Source organism: Vulpes vulpes, chromosome 2 (assembly GCF_048418805.1).
Source record: "Vulpes vulpes isolate BD-2025 chromosome 2, VulVul3, whole genome shotgun sequence".
Lineage (NCBI taxonomy): Eukaryota > Metazoa > Chordata > Mammalia > Carnivora > Canidae > Vulpes > Vulpes vulpes.
The window spans coordinates 102,882,452-102,894,936 of record NC_132781.1 but is presented as its reverse complement, the minus strand read 5'-3'; the positions used below and the strand labels follow the sequence as shown (position 1 = coordinate 102,894,936).

General features: G+C 37.7%; 1 pseudogene; it reads left to right on the top strand.

Annotated features, from left to right (window-relative positions):
• The first annotated feature begins 1,472 nt into the window (after positions 1-1,472).
• On the top strand, positions 1,473-1,569 carry LOC140598037 (U6 spliceosomal RNA; annotated as a pseudogene).
• Positions 1,570-12,485: the final 10,916 nt, after the last annotated feature.

The window sequence follows — 12,485 nt, the reverse complement described above, 5'->3', positions numbered from 1 at the left end:
TAACAAATTATAGTAAATTAAACCAGATTGCATTTATAGGCACACCTTGGAGATATTGTGTCTTCAATTCCAGACCACCAAAATGAAGCAAGTATCTCAGTAAAGTGAATCAACTGAATTTTTTTTTTTTTGGTTTTGCGCTGCATATAAAGGTTATGTGTATACAATATTGAAGTCTATTAAAAGTGTGCAATAGCATTATGTCCAAAAACCACAATGTATATACCTTAAATTTAAAAATACTTTATTACTGGGATGCATGGGTGGTCCAGTGGTTGAGCGTCTGCCTTCAGCTCAGGGCATGATCTTGGAGTCCCAGGATGGAGTCCCACATGGGGTTCCCCACAGGGAATCTGCTTCTCCCTATGCCTAGGTCTATGCCTCGTTCTCTTTCTGCATTTCTCATGAATAAATAATTAAAATCTTTAAAAAATAAAAATACTTTTATTACTAACAAATGCTAACCATCATGTGAACTTTCAGTTGATTGCAATCACTGATCATAGATCCATGTAACAAAATAAGTAATAATGAGTAAGTTTGAACTGCAAGAAGGGCACAGAGACATGAAGTGAGAAGTGCTGTTGGAATTAAAATAACACTAAAAGACTTGCTCAATGCACGGTTGCCACAAACTTCAATTTGTAAAAAACAACAACAAAAGCAACAACAACAACAACAAAAAACCCCAAAAAAACAAAAAACAAAAAAACAAGATATGTGTGAAGCATGATAAAATAAGGTATGTCTATATAAAAAAGTGTTAAAGTGATTAGTTATTAAAGAAAAAAGGGTTTTTTTCTCATACATTTATCAAAATAAATTCTCAGATGAATTAAAGGCATAATTGTGAAACAATGAAACTACTGACATATAGTAGATAACATAGGTGAATTTTATACAGAAATAGAGAAAGCCTTTTTAAGCATAAAAGTCATAATGATGTCACTAAGATGGCAAGAAAAATGATCTTCTCCAGTTCCCTCAGAGAAACACCAACTGGGGTATCCATAGTCAAGGCATCTTTGTGAAAGTCCCAGAACCAAGGATGAGGCTGGAGTATCTACTTGGCTCAGAAAAAAAATAATAATAAAATAATGCATTTGAAGGGTAAAGGGAGCAGTTTTACTTTGACCTAATCACCCTTTCCCAAAACCAGTGCAGTACAGCACAAAGATATACTCCCAGAAACCTCTGATTTCTCCAGCGTGAAAAAGCCCAAGGGAGGGTATCCAGCTTCTCCACTGTTATGAGTGCTTCTAAGGATGCCTACACTTCAGTCTCATCTCACAGGGACCACTGGAGAAATAAATAGCATAAGACTTTCAAGTATCCGAGATGGAGAGGGGGAAAGGAGCTCATAGCAATTAAGGCAGGGATCATGGTAAGCTGTGGTTTGGGGAGTGTAAGTACCTGAACAGAGCTCTTAGCTAAGAGCCAGAGTGAGAGCCATTTGGAGAACCAAAGTGATGGTGCTCACTTCAGCAGCACATATACTAAAATCGGAATGATACAGAGAAGATTAGCATGGCCCTTGCACAAGGATAATATGCAGCATTCCATATTTTTTCAACTTTTGGTCTTTGACCTTGTCAGAATCATCTAGGATGAAATTTACTTAGGTCATGGTTGATATTCTTGACTCAGCCCGCTCATACAGCCACTCTGCACTTAGCGAAATGACTAGAAGGAAGAATTCAACACAAAAGAAAGAATCATAAAAGTACTCTCTGCCACAGAGTTACAGAATTTAGATTACAATTCAGTATCAGAAAGTCAATTCAGAAGCACAATTATAAAGCTACTAGTGGCTCTGGAAAAAAAGCATAAAGGATTCAAGAGACTTCATAACCACAGAAATTAGATCTAATCAGGATGATATTAAGAATCAATTAAATGAAATGCAATCCAAACTGGAGGTCCTAATGATGAGGGTTAGTGAGGTGGAAGAAAGAGTGAGAGATATACAACGCAAGTTTATGGCAAGGAGGAAGCTGAGGAAGAAAGAGAAAACAATGAAAAGACCATGAGGAAAGGTTAAGGGAAATAAATGATAGCCTCAGAAGGAAAAATCTACATATTGAACAAATCAAAACTGAGAACTTCCCTAATTTGGGGAGGGAAACAGGCATTCAGATCCAGGAGACAGAGATATCCTCCCCCCCCCAAATCAATAAAAACTGCTCAACACCTCAACATTTAATAGTGAAACATGCAAATTTCAAAGATAAAGAGAAAATCCTTAAGGTGGTAAGAGACAAGAGATCCCTAACTTATATGGGGAAAAATATCAGATTAACAGCAGACCTCTCCACAAAGACCTGGGAGGCCAGAAAGGGCTGGCAGGATATATTCAGGGTCCTAAATGAGAAGAACACACAGCCGAGAATACTCTATCCAGCAAGGCTCTCATTCATAATAGAAGGAGAGATAAAGAGCTTCCAAGAGATGCAGAAACTGGAAGAATATGTGACCACTAAACTAGCTCTGCAAGAAATATTAAGGGGGACCTTGTAAAATAAATAGGAAGCCCAAAGAACTAGCCCACAAAAACAAGGACTGAATAGGTATTATGATGACACTAAGTTCATATCTATCAATAGTTACTCTGAACATGAATGGGCTAAATCATCCCATCAAAAGACACAGGGTTTCAGGCTGGACAAAAAAGCAAGGCCCATCCATTTGCTGTCTACAAGAGACTCATTTGAGACCTAAGGACACCTCCAACCTGAAAATGAAAGGGTGGAGAACCATTAACATTCAAATGGTCCCCAAAAGAAAGCTGGGGTGGCAATCCTCCTATCAGATAAAGTTAATCCCAAAGACTGTAGTAAGAGATGAAGAGGGACACTATGTCATACTCAAAAGGTCTCTCGAACAAGAAGACCTAACAATCATGAATATTTATGCCCCTAATGTGGGAGCTGCCAAGTATATCAAACAATTAATAACCAAAGTAAAGACATATGAAATTATAATACACTAATAGTAGGAGACTTCAACCTGGCACTTGCAGCAAATGACAGATATTCTAAGCACAACATCACCAAAGAAACAAGAGCTTATATGATACACTGGACCAGATGGATTTCACAGATATCTACAGAACATCCAAACACAACTGAATACACATTCTTCTCAAGTGCACAGGGGACTTTCTCTGGAATAGACCATATATTGGGTCACAAATCAGGTCTCAGCCAATATCAAAAGATTGGGATTGTTCCCTGCATATTTTCAGACCACGATGCTTTGAAACTTGAACTCAATCACAAGAGGAAATCTGGAAGAAACTCAAACACATGGAGGTGAAAGAGCAGCCTGCTAAAAGATGAAAGGGTCAACCAGAAAATTAGAGAAGAATTAAAAAAGATTCATGGAAACTAATGAGAATGAAGATACAACCATTCAAAATCTTTGGGATACAGCAAAAGCAGTCCTGAGAGGGAAATACATCACAATATAAGCATCCCTCAAAAAATTGGAAAAAACAAATACACAAGCTAACCTTGCACCTAAAGGAATTGCAGAAAGGACAGCAAATAAACCTATAACAAGTAGAAGAAGAGAGTTAATAAAGATTCGAGAAGAACTCAATGAAGTAGAGACCAGAAGAACTGTAGAACAGATCAAGAAAACCAGGAGTTGGTTCTTTGAAAGAATTTGTAAGAGAGATAAACCATTAGTCAGCCTTATTGAAAAGAAAGGAGAAAGGACTCAAATTATAAAATTATGAATGAAAGCGGAGAAATCACAGTCAATACCAATGAAATACAAAATTAAAAATTTAAAAAAATATTATAAGCAGCTATACACCAATAAATTAGGTAATCTAGAGGAAACAGACACCTTTCTGGACAACCATAAAGTACCAAAACTGGAACAGGAAGAAACAGAAAACCTGAACAGGCCAATAACCAGGGAGGAAATTGAAGCAGTCATCAAAAACCTCCCAGGACACAAAAGTCCAGGGCCAGATGGCTTCCCAGGGGAATTCTACCAAATATTTAAAGAAGAAACAAAACCTATTCTACTAAAGCTGTTCTGAAAGATAGAAAGGGATGGAATACTTCCAGACTCATTTTATGAAGGCGGCATCACCTTAATTCCAAAACCAAAGACCCCACCAAAAAGGAGAATTATAGACCAATATCCCTGATTAACACAGTTGCAAAAATTCTCAAAAATATACTAGCCAATAGGATCCAACAGTACATAAAGAAGATTATTCACTGTGACCAAGAAGGATTTATCCCTGGAATGCAAGGCTGGTTCAACACTCCTAAAGCAATCAACGTGATAGATCATATCAACAAGAGAAAAAACAAGAACGATATGATCCTCTCAATAGATGCAGAGAAAACATTTCTAAAAAGATTTTATTTATTTCTTCATGAGACACACACACATACACAGAGAGAGAGAGAGAGAGAGAGAGAGAGAGAGAGAGGCAGAGACACAGGCAGAGGGAGAAGCAGGCTCCACGTAAGGAGCCCAAGGTGGACTCAATCCTGGGACTCCAGGATCAGGCCCTGGGCTGTAGGCGGCGCTAAACCACTGATCCACCCGGGGGGCCCCAGAGAAAGCATTTGACAAAATACAGCATCCATTCCTGATCAAAAATCTTCAGAGTGTAGGGAGGAGGGAATATTCCTCACCACCTTAAAAGTCATCTATGAAAAGCCCACAGCACATATCATTGTCAATGGTTGGAAACACTGAGAGTCTTTCCCCTAAGATCAGGAACATGATAGGGATGTCCACTCTCACCACTGCTATTCAACATAGTACTAGAAGTCCTAGACTCAGCAATCAGACAACAAAAACAAATAAAAGGCATTGAGATGGCAAAGAAGTAGTCAAACTCTCCCTCTTCACAGATGGCATGGTAAGGTACCTATAAAACCCAAAGACTCTACCCCAAGATTGCTAGAACTCATGCAGCAATTTGGCCGCATGGCAGGATACAAAATCAATGCTCAGAAAACAGTGGCATTTCTATACACTAACAATGAGACTGAAGAAAGAGAAATTAATCAATCCCAAAATCCCATTTAGGTTTATTGCACCCCAAAGCATAAGATACCTAGGAATAAACTTAACCAAAGTGATAAAGTATCTATACCCTAAAAACTACAGAATGCATCTGAAAGAAATTGAGAAGACACAAAGAGATGGAAAATATTCCATGCTCATGGATTGGAAGAATTAATACTGTGAAAATGTCTCTGCTACCCAGGGCTATTTACACATTTAATGCAATCCCTATTCAAATACCATAGTCTTTCTTCAGAGAGTTGGAACAAATCATCTTCAGATTTGTGTGGAATGAAAAAAAGACCCTGCACAGCCAGGGGAATTTTGAAAAAGAAAACCAGAGCTGGGGGCATCACGATGTTGGATTTCAAGTTGTACTACAAAGCTGTGATGATCAAGACAGTGTGGTACTGGCACAAAAACAGACACGTAGATCAGTGGAACAGAATACAGAACCCAGAAATGGGCCCTCAAGGCTATGGTCAGATAATATTCGACAAAGCAGGAAAGACTATCTACTGGAAAAAGGACAGTCTCTTCAATAAATGGTGCTGGGAGAATTGGACAGCCATGTGCAGAAGAATGAAACTAGACCATTCTCTTACACCATACACAAAGATAAACTCAAAATGGATGAAAAATCTAAATGTGAGACAAGAACCCATCAAAATCCTAGAGGAGAACACAGGCATAACCCGTTTGGAACTTGGCCACATCAACTTCTTGCAAGATACATCTGTGAAGGCAAGGGAAACAAAAGAACAAATGAATTCTTGGGCCTTCATCAAAATAAAAAGCTTCTGTGTAGCAAAAGCAACTGTCAACAAAACTAAAAGACAACCTACAGAGGGATAGAAGATATTTGCAAATGACATATCAGATAAAGGGCTAGTATCCAAGATCTATAAAGAACTTATTAAACTCAACAGCAAAGAAACAAACAATCCAATCATGAAATGGGCAAAAGACATGAACAGAAATCTCACAGGGGAAGACATAGACAAACAAGCACATGAGAAAATGCTCGGCATCACTTGCCATCAGGGAAATACAAATCGAAACCATAATGAGATGCCACCTCCCACCAGTGAGAATGGGGAAAATTAACAAGGCAGGAAACCACAAATGTTGGAGAGGATGTGGAGAAAGGGGAACCTTCTTGCACTGTTGGTGGGAATGTGAACTGGTGCAACCACCCTGGAAAACTGTGTGGAGGTTCCTCAATGAGTTAAAAATTGAGCTGCCCTAGGACCCAGCAATTGCACTGTTGAGGATTTACCCTAAAGATTCAGATGCAGTGAAAGACCGAGACACCTGCACCCAATGTTTATAGCATCAATGTCCACAGTAGCCAAACTGTCGAAAGAGCTTCAGTGCCCATTAAAAGATTAATGGATAAAGAAGATGTGATCTGTATACACAATGGAATAGTACTCAGCCATTTAAACGACAAATATCCTCCATTTGTTTCAACGTGGATGGAACTGGAGGGTATTATGCTGAGTGAAGTAAGTCAATCAGAGATGGACAAAAATTATATGGTTTCATTCACATGGGGAATATAAAAAATAGTAAAAAGGATTAAAGCAGAAAGGAGAGAAAATGAGTGGGAAATATCAGAGAGGGCGACAGAACATGAGAGACTCCTAATTCTGGGAAACAAGGGGTAGTGGAAGGGGAGGTGGGTGGGGTAATGCGCTGACTAGGTGATGGGCACTGAGGATGGCACATGATGGGAAGAGCACTGGATGTTATAATATATGTTGGCAAATCAAACTCTAATAAACAATATACAAAAAAATGAGAAGCGAAGAAAAAAAAGTGATGATGCCCCAACCCAACTGGCTGGGTTTGGTTCTGGGTGTCCATCTAAAGGTCTCTATAAGGAATCCCTGGGTGGCTCAGTGGTTCAGCGCCTGCCTTCGGCCCAGGGCGTGATCCTGGAGTCCTGGGATCAAGTTCCGCATCAGGCTCCCTGCATGGAGCCTGCTTCTCCCTCTGCCTGTGTCTCTGCCTCTCTCTGTGTGTCTTTAATGAATAAATAAATAAATAAGTAAATAAAATCTTTAAAAAACAAAGGTCTCTATAGACAGAGCCATCTTACAGCCTGCTCAAACAGGGAAGGAAGTCAGCAACCCCACACAGTGTGATACACTGCCTCACCTAGGAGCCTAGTCAATGATCTATGAAAGGTCACACAGTGCAGGCTATGACCTCACTTAGACAAGGAGCCAACCCAGTAGCTCTGTTCAATTGTTGAGCAGAGACTGCAGCCCTTCTTATTCAGGACATCTCAATAGTGACCATGGACATCCTTGGAACTCAACATACAGGACACAGAGCATAGCCAATGGCCCTGTCCAGCACTAGAACCCAGCCCACAGCCTTGCCTGATTGCTGAGCACAGCCTGAGGTCCCCCCAATCCCAAAGAGGCTTTACCTGAATGCCGAGTCATGCCAGAGGCACATCTGGATTGGGGACACAGCCTGCATTCTCACCCTACCAGGGCCAATTGCAGACCCAGCCTGCAGCCCCACTCATATGCAAAGTCAAACTAGTAGCACCACTCTGCCTGTGACTCCAGCCAACCAGAGGTGAATGCTGATCCAGCTAGTGGCTCCACCTGACCATGAAGCCAATCCATAGCCACTCAACCAGGGAGCCAGCCAGCAAGCAGCCCAATCTGAATGCCAAGCTGAGTCAGCAGGCTCACCTAACCAAAGAGCTCAGCCAGGAGTACTCCTATCTCAGAGAAAGACAGAATCCTCACCAAATTAGAGACCCTAACAGTGAGCCCCTCCTGCCCTCAGTTACTTCCATCTGACCCATCCAAACCCCACAGTGAACTATTATTGGTTTAAAAGAGAATGCTGAAACTATAAGATAGGGTGCATAAGCCTCATGGCACTAACAAAGAAAAAACCTGTAGTAGATGAGCAAAGTATTGAGACAGAAGAATCAAAGCACACCTCCACAAAGGGTCATCAAATCAGAAAAATAAGACAGCAAGGGACAAAGAAGACAATATAGGAATTACAAAACAGTCAGAAGAAAACAATTAACAAAAGTTTAAAAAAGAAAATAATACAATTAACAAAATGGCCATAGTAAGGCCCTACCTATCAATAATTACTTTAACATAGGTGGATGAAATTCTCCAATCCAAAAACCTAGAGAGGCTGGGATGGTTAAAAAAAAACAGGAAACTAGATCCAACAATATGCTGTCTACAAGAGATTCACTATAGTTTTAAAGACACACATAGATTGAAAGTGAAGGGATAGAAAGCATTCCATACAAATGGTAACCAAAAGAGAGGAGGGATGGCTATACTTCTATCAGAAATAGAGTAAGTTTCAAATAGTCACAAGAGACAAAGAATGTCACTGTATAATGATAAAAGGATTAGTTCACAAAGAAGCCATAATAATTGCAAATATTTATGCATCCAACATCAGAACATCCAAATATATAAAGCAAATAATAACAGAGCTGCATGGAGAAATAAACAATACAATAAGAAGGGTTTTAATATTCCATACCCAATAATTGGTGGATTACTCAGACAGAAAATCAATAAGGAAAGAGCACTACAGTGTTATCTGACTGTATATACACATGATTGCATGTAACATATGACTATATGATCATATATGGTTATTTAACACTAGATAGTGATTTGTGAAAAACACTATAGATCAAATAGACGTAGCAGACATATATAGAACATTCCACCCAACAGCAGCAGAATACACATTCTTCTCAAGTGCAGACAGAACATGTTCCAGGACAGATCATATGTTCAGCCACAAAAAAGTCTTAACAAATTCAAGAAAATTAAAATTATATCACATGTCTTTTCTGACCACTATATAGATACCAATAAGAAGAGGAAAGTTGGGAAATTCACAAACATAGAAATCAAAACACACCACTGAATAAACTATGGATCAAAAGAGAAATTAAAAAATCTTGATATAAATGAAAATGGAAATATAACATGCCAAAATTTATGGAATGCATTAAAAGCTGTTCTAAGAGGAAAGTTTACAATTATAAACACCTACATTAAAGAAAGAAATATCTCACATAAACAATCAAACTTTACACTTCAAGGAGCTTGAACTAAGGTCAATGGTAACAGAAGAAAAAATGATTAGGATTAGAATAGAAAAAATGAAACGAAGAATAAAACAAAGGACTAACAAAACTAAAAAAAACTTTTAAAAGAATTAGTTTTTTAAAAAACTAAACAATATTGACAAGCCTTTCACTAGGCTAACCAAGAAAAAGAGAAAAGACTCAAATGAATAAAATTATCAATAAAAGAGGGATATTACAATTGAAACATCATTCCAAAATATCAGAAGAGGGCAGCCTGGGTGGCTTAGCAGTTTAGCACCTGTCTTTGGCCCAGGGCCTGATCCTGGAGACCAGGGATCCAGTCCCACATCAGGTTCCCTGCATGGAGCCTGCTTCTCCCTCTGCCTCTGTCTCTGCCTCTCCCTCTCTCTCTGGCTCTCATGAATGAATAAATAAAATCTTTTAAATATATATATATATATATATATATATATATACACATATATATCTGATATCTATCTATCTATATATATATATCAGAAGAGAGTATATAAGCAATTATATACCGATGAATTGGATAATCTAGAAGAAATTGTATGTTTCTAGAAACACACTACCTAACAAGACTGAAGCAAGAAAAAAAAAACAATATCTGAGCAGAATAAATATGAGTAAAGCCATTGAATCAGTAATCAAAAACCTCCTAACACAGAAAAGTCGAGGACAAGATGGTTTTACTCATAGATTCTACCAAACACTGGTGAGTTTAAAGAATCAAAGCCAATCCTTCGGAAAGCCTTCCAAAAAATTGAAGAAGAGGGAATACTCCCAAATTCACTTTATAAGACCTCCACTATCCAGATACAAAAGCCATATAGATGCTAAAAGCCAAATAGCCCGATGAACATAAATGCAAAAATTCACAACAAAATACTAGTTAATAAAGTTAACAGCACATTAAAAGGATGATATGCCACGAAGATGGGATTCATCCCTAGGATGCAAAGAAGGCTCAACAAACACAAGTCAATAAACATGATACATTAATATATCGATGGATAAAAATCACACAATCCTCATAGCAAAAGCATAATAAAAGCATATCCGAAAATGCAACATGAAACAAAATAAAGCCCATATGTAATATAATTAAAACTTCTGGAAGAAAATATAGGGTTAAAAACTCCTTGATGTTGGTCTTGGTAATGATTATTTGGATAGAACACCAAAAGCACAAGCAACAAAAGCAAAAAGAAACAAGTTGCTCTACATCAAACTAAAAAAATTATCTTTACAGCAAAATAAATTATTAACAAAATACTTAATAACAGAATAATAATGGTGACACAAAGAATAGGAGAAAATGCTTGTAGACCATATGTCTGATAAGGCATTAATTTCCAAAATATTTAAGGAACCTCTACAACTCGATACTTAAAACAACAAAGAAAACCCCAAATAATTCCATTAAAAAAGGGGCGAAGGCCCTGAACTGATATTTTTCCAAAGAAGACATCCACATGTCCAAGAGGTACATGAATTTGTGCTTAATATCAGTAATTACCAAGAAATACAAATCAAAAACACAAAAAGATATCACCTCACACTTGTGAGAATGACTATCATCAAGAAGACAACATATGCTGGAAAGGAAGTGGAGAAAAGGAAATCTTTCTGTGCTGTCAGTGGGAATGCAAATTGGTGCAGTAAGTATGAAAACAGTATGAAGGATTCTCAAAAAATTTAATACAGATTCTCAAAAAATTAAATACTCTCTATGATCTACCAATCCCACTTCTGGGTATATATACCTAAAGGAAAAGAAATTAGTATCTTTAAGAGATACCTGCATCCCTATGTTCACTGCAGCATTGTTCACAATAGCCAAGACATATAAAGAACCCTAAGTCTCCACTGACAGATGAATGGACTAAGAAAGTATGGTGCATAATACAGACATATATACAAATACAGGTGTGGGCACACAGGAATACTAATAAAGAAAAAATCTTGGGGTGCCTGGGTGGCTCCGTTGGTTAAGCATCTATCTGCTTTTGGCTCAGGTCACAATCCCAGGGTACTGGGATCAAGCCCCACATCAGGCTCCTAGCTCAGTGGGAAGCTTGCTTCTCCCTTTCCCTCTACCCCCCCCCCCCATTTGTGGTCTATCAAATAAATAAATAAAATCTTAAAAAAAAAAAAAGAAATCCTGCCATTTGGAACCACATGGATGGATCTTGAAGTCATTATGCTAAGAGAAATAAGTCAGACAGAGAAGTGTATGATCTCACTTACATGTGGAATTTATAAAAATCAAACTCATAAAAATAGACAATAAAAAGGTGTCACCTGGGAGAAAGGGGTGGAGAGATGGAGGAAATGGTTACAAGATAAATAACTACTAGGGGTATAATACACAGGATGGTGACTACAGTTAACAGTAATGTATTATATACATGAAAGCTCCTAAGAGAGTAGACCTTAAATGCTAAGAGAGTAGATCTTAAATGTTCTCACCACATACTCTAAAAAAAGGTAGCTGTGACATGATGAATGTGTTAATCAACCTTCCTGTAGTAATCATCTCACAGTATAATCACATTGTACGCCTCAAATTTACATGTTATATGTCATTCATGCGTCAATAAACCTAATGAAAAATATCATTCTGGAAAAAATAACAAAAAGATAAACTATAAAGGACACCCTGGCAGACATAACTATGCACAACCTAGAAACTAGAAAGGGTGAAAACATGAAAAACTAATAAAAGGTCAATAAAACTTGGGGAAAATCTTTGCAACTTTCACAACAAATAAAAAAAATACCTCGATGCTTTAAAAGATTAAGTCAGTAAGAAGAATAATAAGCATTACACACTGAAAACCAAGCAAAAAGCACAAGTAGGAAATATAGATACACACAGAAATATAACTACACAAGGCACACATGCACACAAACTTGATCAACCTGCTTAGCATTAAAGAATTGGAGAAAATATACAATTACCTCCTACTTTAACCATATTTTCAGACTGAAACTATGAAAAAAATAATTAGACAGTGTTTGGCAAGCATACAGAAAAGCAGACACAGTCATGTATTGCTTGTGAAAAAAAGGCACATTATTGAAGAGTAATTTAAAATTATAAATCAAATGGTTTAAAAATGAATATCAATTAAAAATTCTACTCTGTATTTTCTTTTACTCTTAGGATATAATTTGCAATGTGTGCAAACCTGTTTATTGTTCAGTAAAGACTGTTTAACTTTGTGTACAATCAAAAGCAACTCCTAAATCAATAGCGAGGAACTGATTAGTGAATGGTGGTACATCCATTTGATGGAATACTATTACCCAA